General features: G+C 48.5%; 1 protein-coding gene across 1 annotated transcript in view; it reads right to left on the reverse strand.

The window, feature by feature from the left end:
• Window positions 1-27,077, reverse strand: part of XKR6 (XK related 6) — a 259,589-nt gene that overhangs the window by 80,505 nt on the left and 152,007 nt on the right. The window lies entirely within an intron of this gene.

Below are 27,077 nucleotides of genomic sequence, written 5' to 3' on the forward strand. Positions count from 1 at the left end.
TTTCCAGAACAAAATGTTTAAAGAAATAAATCAATGGTTGCCAGATTTCTAGATTCAAAAGAGAAGAACAGGGCCAACATTACAGGGGGACAGAAAGTCTCTTTCTAGACAGCAAAATAAAAGTTCTGGGGGAAAAAAAAAAGCTGTTTTCCATATTTGACCAAACAGTGAGGTAACCCAAAAAGATGGAGGAGATGAGTCTTGTTCTGTCTGGTTTGGTTTGTATAACTAAGTTGAAAGGCAGCTTTAAAGGAATTGACTCTCCTCCTGCAGATGGAGGAGGTTCATGTGTGCAGAGAGAGCTCTAGCAGTCACCCTTGGACAGCATGCAATACTTAGCTCCCGGCCACAATACAAGTCATGGGGCAGGGTCAAGAAGGCTTCCCTGAGGACCCCAAGATTTAAGACCAATTAGGAGAGCTCTTGTGTTGCTCATACTCTAACAAATTAGAGGATTAAGCAAAATAGGAGAGGAAGGTTTCTGATGACACCGTGTCTCCCCATGACTGCCCAGGCCACGGGTTTAGATAATAGAGATTTCCATTTGCGAGGACAACCAGAAACCTCTATTCTTAGAAGAACCCAGAGGAACACCCAACCCTGCATACTCATGTTAAGAATGAAGAAACAGACGCATGCAGGTGCAGCGATTTTTCCCAGAGTCACTGAGCCAATTAAAGGCGTAGTTTGGATCAGAACCAAGCCCTCCTGACTCCCAGTCCTGTCTTCCTTCCACTAACTCGACATGGTGGACTTAGAAGCTTGTTTGAAGCTATGTGAGAAGGCAGCAGAACAGAGCCCACGTGCGGCCTTACTGCCCTGGTGCCCTCTAGTGAAGAAACAAGGTCACAGCAGCTAAACAGGCTGAAAGGGTGTGCAAAGAAGCAAGTGACAATGCATCACGATGCATTGTTTTCTTCCTCGTTAAGCACATAATTGCATTTCGATACAACATATATTACATGTTTTAGAGCATCATTATTCTTTCTTAGAGATTCTCTCTCCTATTTCATCACCTCAAAGCTTTGCCTTTCTGCTTAGGAAGGTGTAACCCACTTCCAACCTTAAACAAACCCTATATCTGAAATCTGGATTTGGGGGGAGGAAAGAACAGAGCAGTTGTTGGCTTTCTATAGTGATTTAGCACATGGGAAAGAGAACTAACATTTACTGAGCATATACTAAGTCCTAGATGTCATACATATATTTTCTCCTCCTATTAGAAAACAACGTTGTGAAGTAAGAACCCCGTTTTTGATGGGGACACTGAATCTCAGAGATTAAAAAAGTATCCTGCTCAGAATCACCCAGTTAGAAAGTGGCCTCTTTTGAACACACTGCCTTCAGGCCCCCTCAAATAGAAGCTGAAACAGACGGCTAGGAAGGCCTTGATCCTCAGACATTCAAACTATTATCTCACTGACAAAGACACGAGTTATTCCAATTGAGCAGCAATTTGTCTAATGTATAAATAAAAAATCTTCTCTGTCTCCTGGAGCCAGCTCCCAGATGGCAATTCTGGGCCAGCCGGGCTGGCTCTGATATTGCCTCTGGGTCACCCCTGGCAAACACAGGGGTGAGAGGGTACTGTCACTGACACATCTTGCAAGCTCTCCTGAGTTAGGAAAGGAGAGCAAAGAGAGAGCTCCGTATGGAGGAGAAGCTGGGACAAGGTAAAGAATGATCTTCCTGGCCTTGCATGGCCAGAACCTCACTCACCAGCCCTGTCACCAGAGCGCCCCCAGCTGGACCGCGCTCAGTCAGGTGGGGGCAAGCAGTATACACAGGCTCGGGACCTGGTTCTCCCTATGGCTGGGGTGACCTTAGAGCCCTCATGTCCCTTGGCACTTCAGGCTTCCCCAGTCCCTACTCACCTCGCATCACTTCCTGGCTACCCACAGCACTTGCTTTCAACAGACCTCAGTTTCCTAATCAGATCTATGGGATTAGAAGAATGACTCCCTTTCTCTAGTACATGCGCCAAGAGGATAAATCCATGTTGTTACTGGGTAGGTTCCCCAAACTGTAGACATTGCAGGTTCCTGTCAGCAAAGAACAAATCACTTCCACCTCCGTGCACTTTGTTCCTCCCCCTCCCCTGTCCTGGGGGGGCCAGCCCAAACCTCCACAAAGACCCTCCCCTCTGAATTCCAAAAGCACGCTATGGCCCACTTTCCTTGCATGGCAATTACTTGTGTCCATATATGATCTTTCCTCCTAGACTTTAGCTTTTCAGGGGAAGCAGCAGTCCGTAGATGCGAGCAACTGTGTTCTAATCCTTGAAAAGACCAAGCGCTCAGCAATGTTTGTAGTTCCTCTTCATCACGAGGGGATGAAGGTGGGAGAAAGGAACTGGAGAGAATATAAACTGACCTATGTACAGCAAGTGGGGAGGAATAAGGTAAGTACGAGTCCCAGTCCCTAAGGCTGTCCCCCACCTCTCACCTGCCACCACAGGCCCTGGGGAACATCCCCAAGAGGTGATACACAGGTGGCGACTAATCTCTCTCACCACCCTGACCATGGGACAGCGCCGGCCATGGGGTGGCATGAGCTCGGGGACCTCAGGCGTTGTTTTGTTTCTCCCACTCACCACCATCACCACCAAGGTGTGAGCTCTGGGCACTTGGAGTGTCAGAAATAGGAGGCAAAAGGGAAATGGAGCACAGTCTCCACCCCCAGGGGCTGGTGCCTATTCCAGTGGGATGGAAAACTCATTCGTGGAAATAATGTGGATACAGTTACAGAGCAAGGCACCTTTGGATGGAAACGAGTGTTCAGGCAGGGATTTGAACAGGAGAACCTCCCGGGGGCTCCAAAGCCCAGAAAAGGGAAATGACTGGCCTGGCTAAGGGCAAGCTGAGGGCAGACCCCAACTCCACAGCTCCAAATTGGGGGCTCTACCCACTGTGCTGCCTTAGCTCACGAAGTTCACAGCCACGGAGGATCCAGAAGGGAGTCTCATCTGCAGCTAAACAGGTTAACTCAGGAAGGACCCTCCGCCCACAGCAAGTGAGCCTTGAAGTCATTCATCTTTTTTTTTGTTTACTACCTATTGGCTCTATGCAGACATTGAGGGAGCAGAGATGAAGCTGCACAGCCCCTGCCCTCGCAGTAATGACATCCTAACAGGGAGACAAGTCCACCACTATCGTCACCGTCACCACCCCCATCATCATCAACACCATCATCATCCTCGGTGGCAGCTCTGCCGTCATCGCCACCGTAACGACGCGGCCACTGCCATCATACCCAGTCTGTACAGAACTGCGGATCGCATTCTTTATCTCTAATCCCCAGACAAGCCTTTTAAAGTAGAACTGATTATCCCATTTTACACCTGAGTGAAGTGAGGCTCAGGGAAACCCACCGTCTGCCCAGAGGCATACTGGAAGAACTGGGATTCTGGAGCAGGTCTGTCGGACGGCAAAGCTGTCCCGCTTTCTGTTATTCCAGGCTGGCTCCATCAACCAATAATTATGCTAATCGGTAATAAATGCTCTCACAGACATAGGGAAGGAGCTTGGGGAGCGCAGAGAAGGGTGTGGTTAATTTTGCCTGTGATGGTGAGTGAGAAGTTCACCGGGGAGGATAGAGTCAAGGTGAACCTTTGGGAAGGCTTTCAAGTTCTAGTGTAAAGAAAGCTGTCTGTGTGTTTCAAGGAGAAGAGAGAGCATGTACAAAATACAGGGAGTGGGAAGGAATGTTGCACAGCTGGGGTGCAGCAGTTCTGGGAACACTGCAAGAGTGAGTGATTAGTGAGTGAGGGAGAGTAGCAAGAGCTGGGACCAGAACCTGATGGCCTCACACCCTGAGCCTATGAGTTACGAGGAGCCCTGGGTTACAAAGCTCACTGTGGAATAAAGCTGTATTGACAAGAACGTTTGTTATTCTGATGTTTATAAAAAGAGGCAACTGCCTATCAGGCCAGCAATAGGGAGGGACCTGGTTAAATGAACTTGGTACTCATCCATACCATGGAATATTCTGTAGTCATTAAAAATAATGATATGTATGATCCAGCACCCCATCTTCTGGGTATAGTCCCAAAAGAAGTGAAAGCAAGGATTTGAAGAGATATTTGTACACCGTGTTCATAGCAGCACTATTTACAAAAGTGAAAAGGTAGAAACAACCCAAGTGTCCATGGATAGATGAATGGATACACAAAAGGTGCTCTATACATTCAATGGAATATTAATTCAACTTTAGAAAGAAAATTCGAACACATGCTACAACATGGATGAACCTACAGGACATTATGCTACATGAAAAAGCCAGTCCCAAAAGGATAAATACTGTATGATCCCACTTACATGATACACCTAGAGGAGTCCGATTCATAAACACAGAAAATAGAATGGTGGTTGCCAGAAGTTTGGGAAGAAGAGGGAATGGGGAGTTAGTGTCTAATGGGGACAGAGTTTCAGTTTGGGAAGATGAAAAGAGTTCTGGAGATGGATGGTCGTGATGGAAGCACAATAATATGAACGTACTTACTACCACTGAATTGTACCTTAAAAATGTTTAAGATGGTAAATTTTATATTATGTGTATTTTACCACAATAGAAAATGATGCTATGGGTATATATTAACATGGAAATATGCTCTAAGGTGTTGGTTAAGGAAAAATATAATATGTTATGTTATGGGTCCATATTTAAATATATATATATATATATGCTAGCAAAAATATTAAAAGATATGAATCAAAATGTTAACAGTGGGGTTTTTTTGAACTGAGAGATTACATTTTATTTTCTTCCTTTGCATTCTATGTTTTTCAAAGTTTCTGCAATGACATATATACTAAAAAGTGTTTTCAATTAAAGAGAGAAAACATACGCAAGACAGAGATTGATTGAATCTCAGAGACAGAAATGGGCTTGGGAGGGAACGAATGGAAGCAGGAGGGCCAGTTAAGTAACCTCTGCTGCAGGATGCTGATGCAATGGCCTCTGCAGGCAACCCTGGCTTAGAGAAGAAGGCATCCGCTTGGCACCGCTGGGCAGAACCAACAGTATGTTGCCCTCGCGATGACAATTTTCACCGTACATTCTTTAACCAGATGTTGGATACCTATGACAGGCCAGTCACTGGAGATACCAACATGATCAAGATAGTTTTCTGTCTCCCAAGAATGTCCGTTCTCTCAGTGGAAGGCAGAAAACTAAGCCACCCAGTGGAATGGAGCAAGGCATCTCTGGATGTACAGAGTGCTGAGGGACAGAGCAGAGGGACACGTGAGCCGGGTGAACGGGGATTTCTGTGTGAGCCGGTGCCCGCAGACTTACTCAGGCCAGGCCCAGGGGAGTGGAGTGTCGTGTTCCAAGCAGAGGGAACAGCATGTGCAAAGGCTCAGAGGCCACAGAGAGCCTGGCAGTCCACCACAAACAGAACTTGTAGGATTTCTTTCGTTGACAACCTTGCAGACATACCTATCTAGGTGGCTATGGGTTTTCTGTGGCTACCTCAGTAGGTTACCTAGCCATCAGCCACGCCCCCTTCTCCCTTACTTTATGGAAGTTTATCTGTATTCCAGCTACGACATCGAGAACGTAGGCTGTTCTCCTAGCCCAGGGGGTGAACATGATTGGTCTAAGCCAAGCAGCGAATCCTGTTTCCCTTTTCTGGTGATCTGTAGAAGTGGACATGGGGACAAATTCTGGCCGAAGCACCCTGCTAGCTGGTTTCTGATCAGGATTTTGCTCCTCAGTAAGAACAAAGAGCTGCTAAGGAAAAGGCTCATTTTATATGTTTCCTCTTGCTTCCAGCGTGGGATGCTGCTCTGCTGCGTGGAGCGGTGGCAGCCCATGTAAGAGCACGAGGGACTGACCTGGATTGTGGCAGAGACAGGAGTACAACATCCTAACAGCTTAGAACTGCTAGACCATTCTTGAAAACGCCCGTTTCTAGCATCTTGTCATGTAAGACAATTAAATGCCTTTGTTATTAAGCCTCTGTTGGTTGGATATTCTGTTCCTTGATGCCAAATACATCTTAAGTAAGATGTCTGCCTCAAGACCAGGAGATAATGTGTGAGCTTTGGTCAGGCTGGCAGCAAAGCCTGCGTCTCAATGATCATCTGATGCCTGAAAGCCAGTATTTCCCTCACATCAGGTCAAACCTTCCCTGTAGGCTTTTACATGCACAGAGAAATAAAGCTGTTAACACAGTTTCCACCCAACACCCAACGTGATGATCACCATCAATATTGATGGATCAGGTGCAGAAAACATACCAAACCCACAGAGGAAGACGTCAGGTCTTCTCTTCCCCACAACAAAGCTCCCTTGGCAGGAAACAAAACAAAAGGGAAGAAACTCTACCCAGATCTCATTTACTCATTGTGGGTACAAGTGTGGGCCAGGGCAGCACTGTAGGTACCCAGAGTCACCCTTTGAGGCCCTGGCTTCATTTCTCTGGGCTGGTTCTCCATCCCTAGAGGTAGAAAACTCAGGTGAGGGCAGCAACTAGCAGGAAGGGCGCTTGAGATCACAGATGTGGATGGCAGGACTGGAACGGGAGCAAAGCAATTGGGGCTGAGTGCTGCCCAGGAGAGAAAAGAGCAAGTATTGTCTGCTGTTTTCTGACGTGGCATTCAGGGACTATTGTTACTTGCCAGGGAGCAGGGCCGCGAAGCCCTGTGCCCAGCAGGTTCTGCAGCTCCACATCTGCACCTCACCTGTAAAGCCCCTGTGGAGAAGCTGCCTGGTTTAGCCAAGGCATTTTACTCTCTTGCTCAAACACCCTCAGTGGCTCCTGCTGTCTGAGGAGTTGAACCTAATCTCTGTCACCCCGTCCTCCACAATATCAGCCCAGCCATCAGCCTTGCCCCCCGTTTGGGTCCAATATGTACCCCAAAGGCCAGCCTGGCCCAAACACTGAGGCGTGGACAGCCCATGAAGAAACTGCTGACTACCCCAAGGATTTCTTTGATTTCCTCTTCCTCAGCTTGGTGCATCCTGCCACTTGCTGTCCTCACAAGCCCCCACTTGCCCGCCCACAGGGGGCTTCTTGGGCCAAGACTCCCCCAGCAGATACAATCCATCTCTCTGGGCCGAAGTGCTGCTCGGAGCCTTGGGCGAGCCACAGGACAAACTGCTCACATCGTGCAAAGCAATGCAGTCATGGCCTCCCAGCCCAGTGAAAAAGAGCAGCTGCATCCACGGTGGCCTGTGGGGCTCTCCCTGGGCTCAGGGACACCCGTTTACACGCTCAGAAAGACCAAGTGCCTGAGGACTCATTCTTCTTAAACTGTTCTCTAAAGTTGTATGGGGGCAGGGGGAGTTATTAGTACAGACAAAGAGCCAGGCCCCAAATTATACCTGTCTTAGAGAGTCAGTAGAAGTTGGTTGGTCCTAGTCTGTAGCTTTTTGGCTTTTGGTAAATCACTCCACAGTCAATCAATAAATCTCTCTCTCTCTCTCTCTCTCTCTCTCTCTCTCTCTCTCTCTCTCTCTCTCTCTCTCTCTGTCAAAAGAAAGAAATAGGACCTTGTGGAAATAACATGAGTTTTGAAATAAGACAAATTTGGGTTCAAAATCAGTCCCAGTCAATCTACAAATGCTTGACCAACACTCCTCAAAACTGTCCAGGTCATCACAAACAAGAAGAGTCTGAGACACTGTCCCTGTCTAGAGGAGTCTAAGGAGACATGATGACTAAAAGCCATGTAGTATCCTAGATGGGATCCTGGAACAGAAAACAGACATGAGAGAAAACTAAGGTAATTTGAATAAAGTGTAAGTTTTAGTTAACAATATATCAGTATTTGTTCATTAATTGTGACAAATGTTCCATAATGTGAGGTATTGATCATAGAAGAAACTGGGTGTGGAGCATATGGAAACTCTCTATAACACCTTGGCAATAAGTCTGGAAATCTAAAACTGCTCTAAAATAAAATGTATGTTAAACTATAATACTAATAACAGGTCCCAGGCACTTAATACGGGCATGACTTTGCCAGTATTCCCCTTCTTTCAGTCTCAGTTCCACATTTATAAAACAGGATAATGTCGACCTAATGGGGGTGATACAGCCCATGGAAAACGTCTTCTTAACACAATGCCTAGCACACAATCGGCACTCATTAAACTTTTCTTTTTTAAATCCCAACCAATAAATGCATTTATGATTCAATAACAACATGTGTTAACTAGTCCACATTTTTAAAAATTTCCCAGTTTCCCCCAAAATGTCCTATAAAGCTTTTTTGTGGGTCCAATATCAAGCCTCATGCATTCCATCCCATTGTCAGGCCTCTTTACTGTCCTTTAGTCTAAAACAGAGCTCCCCCACATGACACTAACGCGAAGTTAATCTAGCCGTTCCCAGGAGGTCAAGAACAGAAGCTTTCATCACAGCAGTGGTACAAGTGAGGCTGAAATCTGGCTTGAGTGATGTGGCTATTTAACACTCATAACCCCTCTGTTTTGCCACGCCCTGCCTACTCTATGCGAGGCACCGTGCTAAACGCACTGCCTACACTGCCTGTACGTTTCTCAGCAACGCTATCACCCATTAGACAGATGAGAGAACTGACATTCAGAACAGTTAAGTGACTCGCCCTAGTCCCACAGCAGTCACCAGTAGAGCTGAGGTTTGAACTCTGGAGCCAAACTCATGCTCCTCCCCACATACCATAGTTCCTTCAGGGAGCCTCCACCTAGTGGGAGAGACTGATAGGGGAACAAGCCATGATAACAACACAATGACAAAAGTGCCATGAAACAAGCAAGTGGGAGATGCCACAGGAACCAAGAGAAAGGACATGTGGACTCTCGGGGAGACTAACAAGGCTCCCCAGAGAGGAGGCCCAGGTGGGGCCGTGGGGGGCAAGGCAGGTGGCCTCTTGCCCTGAAGCCACAGAATGGATGGGCATTGAAAAAGGTCCTGAATGTTTTCATTCATTCTTTCATTTGTTCATTGATTAATTCATTCAACAAATATTTATGGAGCTTCTTCTACATGCCAGCTCTGCCCTGGCTACTAAGGATACATCAGAGAACAAAAGAGACAAAGACCCCTGGCCACATGGAACTTGCAATCTAACAGGGAAGGAGACAATAAACAAATACGTGAAATAGATAACGATGAGTGTTAACTGAGAAAAGCAGAGAAAGGACAGGGAATACTTGGGGTCAGAGGGCTGTGATTTTCAGTCGATGGAAAAGCTTCACTGAGATATTTGAGTGAAGATCTGATGGAGGGAGTGAGGGAGAGCTGGCAGTGACAGTGGCAGGAGAAGAACATTCCAGGTGGAAGCAGCAGCCAAGGCAAAGGGAAAACGTGGCTGGAACCAAGAAAGTGCTAGGCTAAGGGTACACTGAGAGGCCGTGCATAGTGCTAGGACAGGAAGACAAGAAACCCAGGGGTGCGATGAAAGAGCACAGGCATGGGGACCATCAGCTGTGTCAATGACAAGAGCCCTTAGCTATTCTCTTACCCATGAAGTGAGGAGACTTTGGAATTTGGCAGGCAGGGCCTTGAACCTTTACCAGAACATATGGAGAAGGAGTCTACCCACTTCATTTGTGCCTGGGGCCAGCCCTGCCGGAGCCAAGCCTAGCCTGGAATTGCAGGCCACAGGACTCCCAAGGCACCCCACACCCAACCCTGACTGTTGTCATGGGAACACATGGAAAGGTAATGTCCAAGCTTCTCTAGGATCTCAGCTGCTAGGGAACTGTTATGCAGGTCCGTCTCACCTGGCATGTTACTCAACCTCTCTCTGTCTCCATTTTCTCATCTGTGAAATGGAGATAATAATGGCCCCTATCTCCTAAGAAGGATTACGTGACTTAATAAATGTAAAGGGTTCACAACACCGTTTGCACATAGTAGGAGCTCAAAAACTGCGTGTGTCTGTCACCATTAGTGCAGCTGTTACTGTCGCTATTATTATCATTACTGACAGCAACCCCAAACAACAGTCTTAGTCTACCTAAGAGTCTCCAGCATCACGGGGCAGGGAGAAGAGCTGGAGAAATGTCAACAGTGGAAAAGGTAACCCCCTTCCCTCCACTTGTCCTCCACCCCCCCAGCTATGTACCCCCTCAAGGGTCATCTCCTTCCCCCCAGTCTAGTGCCCCCCTCTTTCTCTGGATTAATCTTGGTTTCGATAGCCTTCCCTGGTAACTCACCTGTGAGTACATTAGGAGTTCATTCACTATCACAAATTTTGCCTCATGTCAGGTCACCTCTAATCAATTGCTATAATACATGTAACTCCATTCTCAAATCCTCTGCACTTCCAGGATCTCTTTCATCTGAGGCCGTGCTGACATCCCCTGCCCCCACCTCAGGAAAGAGGGGGTGCTCTGTTGAGTTGTAGTGTCTTGGCTTATAAGAGTCATAAGAGCCCTTCTACATCTGTAGACTACCCTTACCCTCAGTTTGAAGATAAAAATGAGGCCAGAGAGGGGAAGTGAATTTCCCAAGGTCACACAGCAGGTTGCAAGCCAAGTGGAAAGGGGAACCTGAGTTCCCAAGGTCATGTGCATTAAGCACTTACTACACACCAGGCATGTAATCCTCATAGCAACCCTAAGCAGGAGATACCATCAATACCTCTGTCTTACAGAGAAAGACACCAAGGCTCAGAGAAGTTACAGAACCTGCCGGAGGTGTCCTGTTATACATCTGTAGCTGCAGGAGAAGGAGGCTGAGAAAACTGGCTTTATCCAGCCTGCGGTTTTCTAGGAGGCTCTCCATCAAGGAGGAGAGGAAAGGAGGGCTATGGAAGAGGAGGAGGCTTGACTATAGCACTTCACAAGGGATAGGAACAGGCAAGCCCAAAGAGGTGCCACCCAGGATACAAGGCTGTGTGTATTTACTGGAGATGCTGGCCCAGGCTTCCCCAGTTGCTATAAGGGCTTTGTCTGGGTCAGCCTAGCCAAAGATGAAGGCTCCACATGATGAAGGACTGACTTCGTGCCAGCAATTTGTCACCACGGATTCATTAAGAGGGACACTTCATATCTAGGCGCCTTTTATGAAATCTCAGCACCTAGATCTGGCCCTGGATCTCTGTTGTTGAAGGAAACTCTGTCATCCTTTAATCCAGAACGAGTAAGTAGAGAGGGGAGTGTGTCTCCGCAACTGGAATGGAAACTGGCGCCAGCATATTTATATGGACACCCACTTCAGAGGGGTTCCTTAAGTAGTAGGGATTTGTTATATGAAGCCCATTTGTCATACGTAGAAGGACCTCTGAGTCATCCTGTTTATGGACCTGTCTTCCAGCCCACCTACACCCACGCCATCCTGGGGGGGCGGTTCCTGTGAGGCCACCAACCTCCTCCAGCACCCGCTCCCCTCCAACATGAGGGCCTGCGGGACAGAGCCAAATCCTTCCCAGGCCACTGCGTGAAAACTCAGCTTTGTCCAAACAGTGCTTTATTCACGCAGCAGACAGGCCTAATGGGCCAGAAGGGATGTGTGAGGCTCTCCAGATCCATCATAATCTGAGTATTTAAAGGTCCCCAAATGCCCATTTAGACAATCCACATTTTCTAACAGCTAGTAAATACTCTGGGACCCGGTCAGCATTTTTAAAGGTCCTGAAATAGCTCATTTGCATAATCCATATTTTCAGAGCCTCTAAGCATTTGTCCTACCTACATAATCTTAATCTTTATTATGTGCGAGGAAGAAAAGGCTCCCAAGGAGGGTAGAAGCCCTTCACATCCCTTCTGGGAGAATTGATTCTTGTTTTTAAAAATGACCACATTTTCCAAAGCAGGCACGGAGCTAACCACAAAAGGAAAATATTTAAAGAGAAGCTGTTAACCTGTGCAGGCCTGCAAATGTTCCTTCCTTGAAGGCAGGAAAATCCCCCTGTGAGCTCCCAAAGATTCTAATTGCACAACTGGCCCCTGAAAAACACTTCAGTTAAAGATGGAGCCCTCTCCCTCTTCCTCCTCCCTTCACCCTCTCTTGTTGGTTCCCTCCAGGAGGCCAAGAAGAACGCTGATTCCCCTGAATCTCTTTTTCAGCATCACTTTTCCAGTGTTAGTCTTAACTCAAAGCCTTTCCTGGGGAAAGGAAAGGCGATGTGCTAGGAGAAATTTAGGTGTCAGCATCGTGAGCCATTCAGCACCGATCTGGGGTAAAGCCTTTGCCCAGTGGGCAAAAAGAAAGTGGATTCCTGCAGTCACCAGGATAAAGCCCCCGGGGCCAATGGGGGACAAGTCCCCAGTAGGAAGAATCCAAGACAAGAACGACCCACACTGCTGCCTCTCTGCTCTCTTGCATGGAAAAATGATCCGTCCTGTTAGGAAAGCTATCCAAATTCCAAAACATATACAACCATAGGCAAATCATGGCCCACCCTGCCAACACAATGCTGAACCAGACACCAGGCCTGAAAGAGTACATACTGTATGATCCCGTCCCTACAGATTTCTAGAACAGGCAAAACTAATGTATGAGGACAGAAGCCAGGACCATGGTACCCGGGGGTTAGGACTGGAAGGAAGATGTGGGGCACTCGGAAGGTACTGATACTAGCTTCATCCAAGCACTGTTTACCTGGGTGTGTTCACTCTGGGAAAATACCCAGAGCTACACTTTTATTTTTTTTGAGGTCATCCAAATTCCCTTAGTTCCAGTTTCGACTTCCCCACAGTTTCTCCTGGCACTGCTCTTAAATCCCCTCTTGCTGCACCTTTATTTGTCCTCTGGGCATATCCTGATGCACAACTGACTGTGAAAAGGGGTTACTCTTCCCTTGTCCAGACTTTTGATTTAGGAGCGGTCTGGGGTGGAGGGGAATATTTATAGTAACAAGGATGTCTCCAAATGGCCTGGGGGCTTCTTCATCTCTTAACTCCCCCATCTGTTAGGAATCCCACCACCTTAGAAAGCGGTACCTTGTGGTCTTGTGAGAGGAGCTGGCAGAGACACTCAGCCAGGTCTGGCAAAGAAGGATGTCTCCCTATCGAGTGTCTTTGAAGCAGGGAACGGGCTGCAGGCCAGGTGGCTCTGGGTTTCTCCAGCCTCAGGCAGGCCCGCAGGACTGCCTGAACTTGAGACCCACAGCCAGCCCTGCTGAGATGGCTTGAGCTCAGAACTAGAAGGAAGAAGGGAAATGAAGGGAGTGGGGACGAGAAAAGGAAAAAGAAAGGGGTAAAATTGACCTGTACTGAGGGTGGGCTGGTGCAATGATTCCGATGGAGGCAGATCTCTCTACATGTCGGCTCTTCCTGACCAGGATGCTAGGCTGGGGGGCAAGGCCCGCAGCCGTACTTGCACAGTCCGGCCCTCTGGGTAGATCCGTCCCTAACACTCGTCCTGCTCCCCCACCCCCACCTCACAGCGCACCCACCTGGATGAAGCCCGCCCCACCTCCCCCTGGTGCTGAGTCCCACGCCGCCTCCACTGCCCGGCGTGTCCTCCTGGGGGCTATCCCTAGGACTCCACCGGGTGGGTGCGGGGTTGGGGGGGCGGGCTGGCTTTGAGGATTTGCGCCCCGGTGATGGGTACAGGGCGAGAAGCTCCATGAAGTCTCCAATTCCTGAAGACCCCGATTCCTGGCCCCGACCTTCCTCCGCCTCCTTCCTCCGCCTCCCCCCGTCCCCTCGCGCCAGCCAGCAATGGAAAGAGTCTGAGCTCTGAGCAGCAAGTCACGGCTGGGGCCCGCCCAGGGTGACAGCGCGCCCCAGGCTGGCGACTCCGGTGAGTGCGCATGCTGGGCGCGGCACCACACTCACTCCCGAGCCGCTGCCCCAGGATCCCGGGGACCCTTCCTCCCCACTCCGCCTAGCGTCTGGTTGCCTTTCCCAGTGTTCCCCATTCCCCGCGCCTCCCGGAGTCAGCTGGGCTGTCGCCAGGTCCCAGTCTGCACCCCAAGAGCGCCGCCCGAAGGCTGGCTGTGGATGCACCGAGCAAGCCCATGGCGGGGGCCTTCCGAAAGCCCTCGCCTCGCCTCCCTGCCAAACCCCGCCTGGCCATAAATGACATCATCCCCCTGGAGCCCTTGCCCCTCGCCTTAGCCTTCTGCCGCAGATGTCCGAGCTCCGCTGGTATGTCCCTGCCTGCTCTCAGCCCCCTCTCCTCCACACACCCTGCTCAGAGACGGAGCATCTCTGCCCTCCCACCACCTCATTTCTTCCCGCGGTGAACCCCCAAGGCCCACAGCCAGTCTAGCCTCCTCGTCTTCTGTTTACCCAGTTCCTTCCTTGCTTCCACCTCCTCTCAGACCCTCCAGTGCCCAAATCCTGAGCAAATCACCTTTCAGACGATTGATAAATGATAGACAGCTATAGAGACTGATAAATGGACGAATAGATATACATGGATGATAGTTATAGATGATATTTACAATAGATGATATATACATATAGATAGACAATAGATATAGACAGAGGTAGATGAAAGAGGTGAAAGTTGGACAGACAGAAAGTAGATGGATGAATGGATGGATGGATGGATAGATGGATGGATACAGATATATACAGAGGGTGCCAAAAAAATGTATACACATTTTAAGAAAGGAAAAAACTATTAAAATTGTAATACTCAATATAGACCAACAAAAAAAGATGAATACAAGTCACGTTTGACTTCTGCAATTACAAGAGGTGCTCAAAGTGGTTACCGTCAGCATCCAGACACTTCTCATTACGGCAAACTACTGCTTGAGCAACGTTGACCAAAGCATCCCCATGCATACAGTTTTTTGGCACCCCCAAAAATATATATACACACTGAAGGGACAACCTAGGACCCCAGTCTGGCCAGGACAGTGTTCCAGCAGTCACAACCTGCTTAACAGACGTGCAGGGTTCCAGCGGCGCAAACTGTAAGTGCTTTGAGTCCCTCTGTAACACCAAGCACAACAGCAGCTTAGCCTTGGAAGTTCAGTGCTGCTTGCAGATGGGTTGAGCACAGCTCCAATTCAGCCAGGCTTGCCTGCTGGCATCACCAGATTAGTTCACCCATTCTTTCAATAAGCATCCGCTGAATCTAAAGTAGCCACCCAATGCTGGGTACTGTCACCCCGAGACTGACAGGGAATGTGCCTGCTTGATGGGGGCTGACATTCTCGTGGGCTCAGACCCTCACACAGTAACTCCATGTGACAGGGGACCTGGGAGAGGTTAAGGATGGAGAGCACCAGGAGGGAAAGCATTTGACTTGGGTCTTGAAGAATGGGTAGAGGGTTCCCAGGAGAAGGAAAGGTATTTCAGGCAGAAGCCCCAGGATGTGCTCATAGGAGTGGACGGTCCAATATCTCTGGGCCTGGGGAGCAGTCTGGTGGGACTCGATCACAGCGCCACAGCAATGGAGGGTCTAGATCAAGCTCACAGAGGAGAGGGTTGGCTGAGGCCAAGTTGAGAGGCACCCTGACATCCAACCTATTTCTTCTGTTCCTGTGTCCCCTGCCAGATCTGTCCCCAGGCACCCAAGGTGACATAGGGTAAAACCCCAGGCTTCTTGGCCAGCTCTTCAAACTATGGACATGTGACAATCTGAGACTCAATCAGCCCTCCTAGGGGAAAAGCTCCAATGTCAAAGCAGGCCCTCCAGCTATCTGACCTAAATCCTCCCACCCACCGGGGACAGCCTCCCCTTTAGGGTGACTCAGCTCCTGGCTCCCTTTCTGACACCAGCTGTGATGTGTAACTGGTTACCATGGTGATCCCAAGGAGCTAGGTTCATACCTATCTTCCCTGATGAGACCTGGATGTCTAAATTGCTTCTGCAGTGAAAGCCTGGGCAGAGCTGCTCACCTGCAGAGGTACAGTATTTGACAAGCAGCATCTCGGGCCTTCCTCCCCTGCCTGAACTCGGGATGGGGGCAATGGAAGGAAGAGGGAGGCCTGATGACAGATGTCCCCACCATGGGGACTCTAGGCTGGTATTTCTCTCCATAAGATTCAGGTCTCCAGAGGGAGGGGGACAAAGAACATGAAGGCAGAAATGAGAACTACCATCAGCGTTTGGTGTCTGCGGAAGACTTCCCGCTAGTCCAGGTCATGACACACATGGACCCTTCGAGAATACACTTGGGAAAGATGCAGACTTATTTATCAAATGTATCATTCTCATCAAAGTTACACACACACACACACACACACACACACACACACACACACACGCAGAACACTAAAATACTGTTTCTGAAACCTGATCTGTTACCCTCATGCTCCAAACGTTCAATAGCTCCCCAGTGCCAAGCAAGAGGATTCAAACTCCTTACCTAGGCCTCCGCCTCCCATTGAAATATCTCCCTCATCTACCTAGTAACCATCCTTGCTGCCCCCCCACAGAGCCCCCATGCCACACTCGCAGCAGACCACTTCCTGCTTCCCAAAGTTCTCCAGCCACAATGCTTGTCTAGAGTTGCCCCTCTGCCTGGTCCACCTTCATTCCGTATCCACTTCCTTGAGCTGTCCTCACCCTTAAGGCTCAGTCCCTCTCCTCAGGGCCCCTTGGACTCCTATGAGAACACAGTCTACCATGAAGTATATAGACTTGTGTATCTGTCACCCCCATGGCATGCGGCTCCTTTGGTGGCCCTTTATCCCTCAGAGGGCCTAGCATTCAGGTGCATTACACAGCACTGACTCACCCTCTTTCTCCTCCCTAAGTGTGTTTTAAAGATCTTCACTAAGGATAAATGAGGAGACCCTGGCTGGGCCGTCATCCCACACTCACCCACAGAAGCCCCTATGCCCTAGTAAAGAGAAGGGGGTACAAGAGCAGAGGGGCTGAATCTCTCACATCTGGACTCCTGGACCACCTACTGAAGTGGTACTTTCTCCACCCCAGCTCTTCAGAGCCTCAGCTCCCTGAAGCGAGATGGACTGCTGGGCCTTCTCCTCTGGGGATGGAGAGAAAGCGCCCTGGCATCAGGCAAAGGAGGCAACAGACTCAGGAACAGGCTGCTAGACCACGCGGATGGTGTTCCAGCTCCACCCAGGCTCGGGCCGGGGCATGGACCTCTCCCAGCAGTGGAGTAAGCGGCATGGTGACAGGCTCTGGCCTCTGCGCCACAGCTGGCCGTGGCTGCTGCCATAACCCAGGCACCAGCCGAGCCTGCAGACGCAGCCCTTGCAGACAAGGCTAACGCAGTTAATTGTTCCACCCTTCAGCCGAGAGCATGAGCATTGATTGGGCACCCATGGGGCTCAGACGCTGTGACCTCTGAGGATGCTTCACTTCCTTATAAGCTTGAACCCAGAAAAGAGAAATCCGATCCGAGGTCACGGCGTTCATTTCCCAGCTGGGCTGAGACTCGGCAGAAAGGCAGTGGGTTATAAATAGTGGAGGAGCAACCACTGAGAAATCAATGGTGAGGAGGGGAGACGGCTCTCTTCTCCAGGCAGGGCCCGGCACACCTCTCCAGGGAAGGGCCAGGCCCAGGTAGAGCAGGTGACAGGAGACAAAGAGCCACAGTCCCACTTACCCTGGTCGCAGTCTCCTCACCTGTCTCAGAAGTGCGTGCATCTGTCCTGACTCCGGGAGCACGGTGACTTAAAGGGTGGGGTTGGGATGAGGGCACCTCAAGTGAAAGTCTTAGGAGTTGGGCTTGGGATCTTGGTTGAGCCAGGGGTTAGCCCCACTTGATGCGACCAAATGCTGGTGTGCGCCCCATACACAGAGACCCGGGCCCTTTCTCCTGTGATTCATCCATCCCTACAGGAATCCATCCTTCATCCTGTCCTCCAAATAGCTAGTCATTCAACATGGAATTCAGCAAATCAAAGTTGAGTCCCTACTCTGTGCCAAGCCCGGTGCTAAGCTCTCTGTTACCTCCCTATAGAGTGGTGAGTTCTCCCTGCCCTTGAGTATCTGTGAGAATCAACGAGAAAACAAATGCCAACACGCTCGCAGCTGGAAAGGGTTATGCACATGCCGTAAGGTGTGGTTTTGACAGGGAGAAGCCCTTTGGGTGCTTCTAAGACAGGAACTTTCCAGCCCTTAAGGCAGTCATTCCTCTCCCTTGGTCTTTATGATCACAGCCAAGGAACCCTTGATTGGCATTTATGGGCTAGTTTCTCAAGTCAACTTGGTACTGTCTCCTAATATGAGGATATTAGAATATATTTCTGAGGCCCTTACAAAAGTATGGTCCCCCCAAAACTTGCTGTATGACCTTTAGCAGGTCAGTGGACCTCTCTGTGTGTCAGTTTTCTCATCTGTAAAATGGGGGTAATAAGAGTCTCTCCCAGGACAGCTGTTAGGATCTGAAGAGTTAATATATGTGAAGTGCCTAGAATAGCAGATGACACACAGTAGATCCCAATAGATAAGGGTGAGCTTCTTATGACCATGATGCAATTTGCTGGTGGCAAATGAGGATTCAGGCTAACCTTTTACAAAGGACCTCAGGGCCCTATTGGACAACTGCTTCCGGCTTGAGGACATAACAAGCCATAGTCTCCCCAGGCCTTAACCCACCTCCATGCAGCATCTTCCTCGGGGAGGAGACTCAGGCCCTCTCTTAGAAATTCATCCTAGAGACTCTGTGTCCTAAGGCATTGCAGCCTCTGAGAGAAGACACTACAGAGTTTCACAGGGGAAGGAAGTGTGAATGAAGAATGCTGTCTTTCCATTTCCTGCAATGAGGTGGGTGAAAAGGCTGGACTTCTGTTGTGATAAGGAGGGGAAGAACCAGGCATGGAGCTGAGAGTTTCTAGATGCTGCAGGTTTGCGTTAAATTTCATCAGATAGAGGATGTTCTTAGTATACAAACCTGTGGACAGAGGCACTGCCTTGCTTAAGTAATGGTTCCCACGCACAACACTAATATTAATCGATAGTTATTTACTTCTTCAGAGCACAGCACAATTCATAGTAGCTTCCAGCCTTCTTCTCTCCTCTCAAGCAGAAAACAGCTCCAGCTCAGAGTGACAGGAAGCTGTGACGAAGGGCCCAAGGTCACATAGGATCCCCAAAGCTCCAAAATCCACGGAGATTTTGTTGTCAAGAACATCAGAATTCAGGACTACTATATTTTCTTGGTCCAGCCGTACCTTTTATTCCAAAGAACAACCAATCAGAGCCTCAACTCTTCCCTGCTTACTGCTCCTTCCACTATGCGAAGACGGAACTAGCTCTCAGAGACACCGATATGATAAGACAAAATCCCTGCCCTCGAGGAGCTCTGAGGGTGAGCCTGTCTCCTTGAACTTGGCCTTATTCCACAGAGACCTCTTTTCCTCCTGCCTGCCTCCCTCCCCACCATTATCACTGGCTGGTACTGACTGACCTTCTACTTCCGCGTTCTCCACAGCATTTACTTAGCCACTGCCTCCAGCTGCACACTGGACTGGACACTGCAGAAAACAAAGAAATAAAGCCACTGACTTTATGGAATCTACAGCTCACTGGGGAACTTTTCAAGGAGTGTAACCAAAACTGCCCTGGAAAGCTTGTGATTCACAGGCAGTATGTCCTAGACAACACGGCTCCTCTCCTCAAGAGTCCAGCCCTTCTCACTCACGTGATTATGACATGTAACAAGACAGTAGGGGCCAAAAGCACAAGCAGTCTAGAAAGAGGTGCTATAGAGTAGCGTTCCTGTAGTAGCACTCCTGGGAAAGGCCTGTGGGTCAGGGCCAAGCCCGGCGTCCTGCCTAGGTTACCATCGCATCCCTAGGAGAAGCAGCATCTTTAAACGTGGACACTGGTACTTATGCTCTGCATGAAGTGAACCCAAACTCCCTTGCTGATACGAAGTGACCAAGAGGTCCCACTGGATCCAAGGCAAGGGTCCACACCAAGTGCAAAATGACAAAGAGCACACAATGGGATTAAGCAAACGCCAGAAGTCAGGTCCTGGATGTAGTATATGGGACAAATACTGTGTCAAAATGCCAAACTGAGTCATCAATCAAGGGATGAGTGGGTAATGGGAGCAGAGGAGACTCGGGGCTTCCTCCTGTGTTACCTTCTTCAATACTTACAACTACATCTGAGGTTGATTTTTCCCCTTTTACAGATGCAAAAACTGAGGCTCAGAGGCGTTATCTTGGCAAAGACACTACAATTGGTATGTGGTAAAACCAAGACCCAATTTTTTTTATTTTTAAAGGTTGGGCTTTTTCAACTATACCATGCAACCTACAAAAATGGAGAGATCATTTCCATTTCTATATTTGTTACTAATATTTAATGGATTATTGATAATTGATTATTTATTTGATATTTAATCATAATTCATTGATATTTAATTCATCAGGCACCTCTTAAACTTCCTTAATGTCCTAGGGCCACAGCTAGGAGTCTCTAACCCAGGGCTCCTTGGATTGGGGCTCCCTCATTCCAGGTCCACAGGAAAGAAATGTCACTCCACCCTTCCCTTTCCATGTGCAGCTGACACTAAGTGCTCCCAGTTACCCCACTGAGGCAATTTCAGCTCCAATTTGTTCAAACTCTAGACCAAAGGCTCAGACGCAGCCTCTGATATGCTGAACAAAAACCAGAGACAGGAACTTGTCGCAATCAGTGAGTCAGGGCTGGCGGCGAGAAAGTGCTGGGGTGGGAAGCACAGCTTGTCCCCGCCCCCACCGCTCGTGTCCCCATTTCTCTCCGCTGTGCAGATCCCATAGTCCCACCCTCACCCCTGCCCACCCGTGGGCACTGCTCTGTCTCAAGTGTGCACTAGAATCGTTGGCAGACCCCCGACCCCTCCCATTCAGCTCTCCCCAATCCTGGCTGGGGTGCGTCACAGTCCCTGCAAAATATCTGATACTGGTGGTCCACGGGCCACAGTCTGAGAAACACCGCAGGGGACAGGGGACAGGGGTCTTAGACTGGGGCAGGCAGGTGGGGGTGCGGGGCAGCGCTCCTGTGGGTGGGGATTCCTTTCTAAAGAGACGCTTTCTAAGAATCTAAGATAGTCCCTTGGGGCTGAGGGGTCGGGGGCGGGGGGAGTGCATAAAGATCTAGCCTAGCCCCTCCTATTTAGGGTTGAGGAAACCACAACCAGAGAAGGGGGCATCAGTATCTTTTAGAGCCCCTTTTCTTTCAGTTAGTCACCCTCTCCATAAAGATGTCTTTCTCCAGCTGACAACTGCTTCCCTGCCTCCGTACTACCTGGAGCTGCACTGTCCCCTCCAAAGGAAGGCTTTGTGTCACTTTAGAGCTTTCTTCATTTCTGAGGCACACTGTCCTTCCCCAGCTCCAGGGGGAGAGGGGTTAGGAAGGGGGAAACTCTTGCAGAAGGAGAACTTACAACCTTACAAGAAGTATAGGGCGGGGAGAGTCATGATTGCAAACGAACCTAGGAAAGTTCTTGGAACTACGACTTCACCTACATTACAATACACACAGTCTTCTACCAAAGGCACTTTACACATCTTAAAGTAGTCATAAAAGATAATTACAATTAATTTCCAATTTCCATCCTTCCCTCCATAGAAGTGGTTCAGGAATTCTCTCTCCCACAATTTTAAATGAAATGATAATAAATCATTTTTGCCTTGTTGTAGACAACATGCCTATTAAGAGGTGTGTGTGTATGTGTGTTTGTGTGCGTGCGAGAGAAACAGAGAGAGAGAGAGAGACAGAGAGAGACAGAGAGAAACAGAGAGACAGAGAGACAGAGAGACATTCTCCATCTAATTGTTTCCTTCTTTCCTGATTTCAGGACACTGGGATCACTCCTGCTGTCCCCAGGACCCAGCAGACTCTGTCCAGCTGAGTGACCTGGGACAAGTTACCCAACCTGTGAGCTGTTTCCACATCAGTGGAATAGGGATGTGACCAAAACCATGGGATAGAGGTGTTCCAAGGATTAAAGAAGGTCCTCGGGTAAAATGCTTAGTAAAGCGTCTGGCACATAGTTAGTGTTTAATAAGCAGTAGCTTGAATTGTCATCACTGCTAGTAATGAATTCCAATATTACGCCTACCCTGTACGTGGCTGGCCTCACCCCCAGCGACGCCTCGATCCTTTAAGGACTTCATCCCCTCCCATGTCAGCATAGCACGCCTCTGCCCCTGACGCCAAATCACCAGACATCCTTGAGGAGCAGCCCAGCATTTCCACCACCTGCCGAAAGGTATCTCCTCTGCTGGCCCCCAGGTGGCCTAAGAGTGGAACAGACTCTAGAACTGATTCTTCGTAAAGAGACAGTACAGGTAAGCAGACGGCTGCAAAGGGTGGGAGTTGTGAGCCCTGGGAAGGAATGCCCAGAACTGGACTAGCCCTCCTTCCCCAGGGCTGCAGGCATGTCCTGCGTTGGGGTAGCAACTGTGGCTAGCGCGGCCACACGGTCACCACTAAGCTAGTCAAAGCCTGCTTCCTGAGTCCCTCTGGATCCCTGTAACCAAAGCCTGCAGAAGGGGTCGGGGGTCAGATCTCCCCAGGACGAGGGCTCTGATGTGAGCAGGGAGAGAACAAGGTCTTTGTGATGACTGGAGCATGTCATGAGGGGGAGAGACAGAATTTATTTCATCAGAAGTTCAAATGCCTGTGACAAATTTCCAGACACTTTTGTGCCAGCCTCATCTCCCAAACACACACCCATATGCTGGAACCCTGGAGTCACCTCAGCCAGATTCATGTCTGCTCGAATAAAAACTTCAATTCAGTGGTTATATTTGATGTCCCTGCAGCCTTTCAACACATTTTTTACATAATCTGTCTTTAGAGCCTTTTCTTTATAATACGCTTCTCTTCTAAAAAGGAACTGACACTTTGCTTGATGGAATCTATTCAAAAAATGTTATTGAATACCTGCTAGGACCAGCTCAGAGCTAGACATTTGGGGTGCAGGAAGGGTTTGGCAGGCGTGGACAGAAAGATGGTGGAATCACATCTTTTCCCTCCAAAAAGCTGAAAGTCGGGGCAATTTTGGGGGAGACAGAGATCCATGTAACGCATCCAAACGCACGCCAGGCTTGATAAGTACTCCAAAAGAGGTGAATTCAAATTGCTTGAAGAACAAAAGACTAATTCCTGTGTTTGCATGGGCCTGTGATTGCAGACTTGAGAATTCAGGAGCTAGAACGTATGAATATACAATCATGGTGCATGAAATAGAGCTCTTCATCTAATAATGCTAATACACGCTAGATAGAGTGTGACCGGATGAGTAATTAGTGAAGCTCTAGGGTGTGCTATTGTTATTCCCACTTGCAGAGGGAGAAATATAAACTGCCTGTGTTTACAAACAGCTGCGCTCTCCAGTACGGCAGCCTCTGACCACATGTAGCTCGTGAGCCCTGGAGACGGGCCGGTCCGAACTGAGGTGTGCTGTGAGTGTTAAACTCACACCAGGTATCAGTCCTAGTACAAAAAATTTAAAAATCTCATGAATAAGTGTTATATTCATTACATATTTAAATGATTATATATATATATATATCTACCGGGGGTGCCAAAAAAATGGATACAAGTGGACACTTTGGTCAACCTTGCTCAAGCAGTAGTTCACCGTAATCAGAAGTGTCTGGACACTGATGGTAACCACTTTGAGCACCTCTTGTCATTGCAGAAGTCAAATGTGACTTGTATTCATCTTTTGTTATCAGTCTATATTGAGTATTATTACAATTTTAATAGTTTTTTTTTCATTTCTTAAAATGTGAATACATGTATTTGGCACCCTCTGTATATGGTTAAATAAAACATCATTATATATGTGCTACTAAAATTAATCTTACCTACTTCTTCTGATTTTTTAAAATCTGGCTACTAGAAAATGTAACGTCTCAAGTGTGGCTCCCATTGATGGTCCACATTATATTTCTATTGGCCAGCGTGGATCTAGAGCATTCGTATCCATTTTGTCATTTAATTCTCATCACAATTCTACAAAGCAGGAAGGAGGCACATTTTCAAGACGAGCTAACCAAGGCTCAGAGACGTGGTGAAGTGGTCCAGGTGACACAATATTAGGCACCAGCAACTCATTTGGGTGCGTGGCTCAAGATCTCACCTGCTTCCTCACCTGTAACATGGAGCTCATACCTCCCTGATGTGGTATAGTAAGAACAGAAGAAAAATGTGTACTCTGCTTTCAAGTGGGGACAGTCACCGTGATATCATGCATCCTAAAATTAACCCCTCCATCCAATGCCTTCTACCTTCAAAGCCTACGGTTACTGCTCCCAGGCTGGGCTCAGAGGCCCTCCTCCCGGTGCCACCTCTCGGGCCTTGCATTGCCTGGCTGCTCCCCATCCCTGTAAGATGTGAGCAGCTCCTGAAGGCAGAGGCACATCTTCTTGCATTTCCTGTACCTGATGCTTCAGTCCCTGAACAGTCAATGTTCAAATGACTGCTTCATCTATTCATTATTTGAAACAAGGACTGGGCTTCTGCACAGCCACACTACTTTTTTAAAAAAATAACAATTTGTTTTTTAGAGCAGGCTTAGCGTCACAGGAAAACTGAGTGAACGGTACAGGGAGTTCCCATTTACTCCCTGTCTCCGCCCCAACAGACACACAGCCTGCCCCTCTGTCAATGTCCCCCAGTGGTACATTTGTTACAACGGGTGAACCTACATTGATTGACACGTCATTATCACCCAAAGTCCACAGTTTACATTAGGGTTCACTAGGTGTACGTTCTATGGGTTTCGATATATAATGACATGTATCCACCATTACAGTGTCATACAGAATAGTTTCACTGCCCTAAAAATCCCCTGTGTGTCCCCTATTCATCCCTTTGTCCCTGTAATCTTTGGCAACCACTGATCTTTTTACTGTCTCTATAGTTTTGCCATTTCCAGAATCTCATATAGTTGCAATTGTGCAGTCAGTAGCCTTTTCAGACTGGCTTCTTTCACCTAGTAATATGCATTTAAATTTCTTCCATGTCTTTTGGAGGCTTGATAGTTCATTTCTTTTTATTGCTGAATAATATTCCATTGTCTGGATTTCTCACAGTTTATTTATTCATTCACCTACCGAAAGACATGTCGGTTGCTTCCAAGTTTTAGCAATTATGAATAAGCTGCTATAAACATGCACGTGCAGGTTTTTGTGTGGACGTAAGTTTTCAACTCATTTGGGTAAATACCAAGGAGCACAGTTGCTGGATCATATGGTGAGAGTGTGTTTGGTTTTGTAAACCACCACCAAACTGTCCTCCAAAGTGGAGGCACCATTTTGCATTCCCACAGCAATGCATGAGAGACCACACTACCGTTGATGAGCTTACCATGCTATTCTTGCTTTTAGGAGCTCCACCTTTGTGCCCCCTGCCCCCTGAGCCCAGACCCCAGCTATCCAATCTACGGCTCTCCTGCAGATAGCATGTAACACTCAGAATATGTACCTGTGCTCTTTAATAATAAATATGCTAATGGTAAGCACTTAATATGAGCTGGGCACCAGGCAAAGCTCTTCCTATGTATCATCCCAATAATCTTCACAGCAGCCCTGTAAATGGGTCCTCTCATTGTCCCCATTTACACATGTGGACACTGAGGCTCTGACACGCCCAGTGGCTCACCCAAGGTCACACTGCTGGTGGGCGCAAGTGATGAGATTTGCATGCACTGCGGGCAACCCCTGGGCTGGGATGCCCCTGGTCTGCGTGTCTCTCCATCTTACTCAGCTGTGAGCTCCCGAAGAGCCAGGACCTGTCTCACTCACCTGGAAATCATACCCGTGCTTGGAGTCTTTCCAGCAGCCATCACTGATTGCTGACTGAGGCCGGTGTCACAGGTACTGCTCTTTCCTCTTACCTGAGCTGTCCCCAAAACTTCTACCTTGTCTCTCTACTGTCCTCTCCACACCCCTCCTTCCCAGGCCCCTGCACCCTCACAGTCCCAGTTTTCCTTCCGGGTTGATGATCCCCCAAATCCCACATCCAACCTGGCCTTGTGTGAGGACATCTCCCATTTATCTCTGAAAAGTGTCAGCACTTCTCCCTCTAGGAGGCCCTTCCCCCTCATATTTATTCACTGCTATAGACTGAATGTTTGTGTCCCCACAATTTATATGCTGAAGCCCTAACCCCCAAGGTGAGGGGATTTGGAGGTGGGGCGTTGAGGCATGATTTGGATTAATGAGGTCACAAAGGTGAGGCACCATGATGGGACCTGGGCCCTTATAAAGAGTTGAAGCGACCCCTCTATCACTCAAAGTCACAGCTCTCAATTTTCCCTCCAAAACTTCTCTTGGATTGGTCCTTTCTTTTCCATCCCTGCTCCATTATGTTGGTTCAAGCTATTTTCCATCGACTTTGGAGCAATTGTTATAGACTAACTAGTGTCCCTTTATTCAATCCATCCTACAACAAATATGCAACAAAAATAATGCCCAAACCATGCACATCACTCCACAACCTGCTATGTCTCCTAAGTGCTCCCTGGATTAAGTCCACTCTTTATTTTAGTATTCCCAGTCTGCAGTAATCTGGGCACCACCCTGCCCCCGTCCCAGCTCACCCTGCACAGATCTGTGCTCCAGCCCAGCCAGCTTTCTCTCTCTTGCCTGCCCAAGCTGGGCTCTTTTCCACTTCTGAGTGGTTCCACATACTATCCCCGGAATATCCTCACCGCTCTTCGTTTTCCATCTGGATGCCAACAGGCTCTCCAGATGGTCCCAAGTCCAGCCATGCCAGGACAATTGCCCTGATAACATCAACTCCGTGGGATTGGTGCTTCCAGACTGCCCGAAGCAAGAACACTCCTGCAGCACGGACAAGCATAGCCCACCCCCATGGGCTCCCGGCACAGGATGCTGGCTCCACACTGAAAAGGACCACTCCACTCCGCTCCCACTCATGAGGACGGACCATGAGAACAGAAACGCAAGGCTCTGAGGATCCAGGAAAGGAGCCCAGAAAAGTGAACACTGGGGGACACTCCCACAGCCCTGAGTTCACTCTGAGCTGGGCTGGGGAGAAGAGGGAGGAAAAATGGGTGAAAATCTCACAGGGGCTGATTTCAGTGCAATGAAGAGCACCTTGCTGGGAAATTTGGACTCAGCTCAAGTGCCACCTTTTCTTCCAAACCTGTCTCTCTCCCCTGACTAAAATGAACCTCCCATGTGAAACTAGGACTTTAGACACACTTCCCAGTCAATACATCTCACTTTCTACTCAATGTTACAGTAAATGCATAGACAAATCTTCACTCTGTACTAGACTGGAAAGT

The sequence above is a fragment of the Rhinolophus ferrumequinum genome, chromosome 18 (genome assembly GCF_004115265.2).
Source record: "Rhinolophus ferrumequinum isolate MPI-CBG mRhiFer1 chromosome 18, mRhiFer1_v1.p, whole genome shotgun sequence".
NCBI classification, from domain to species: Eukaryota; Metazoa; Chordata; class Mammalia; order Chiroptera; family Rhinolophidae; genus Rhinolophus; species Rhinolophus ferrumequinum.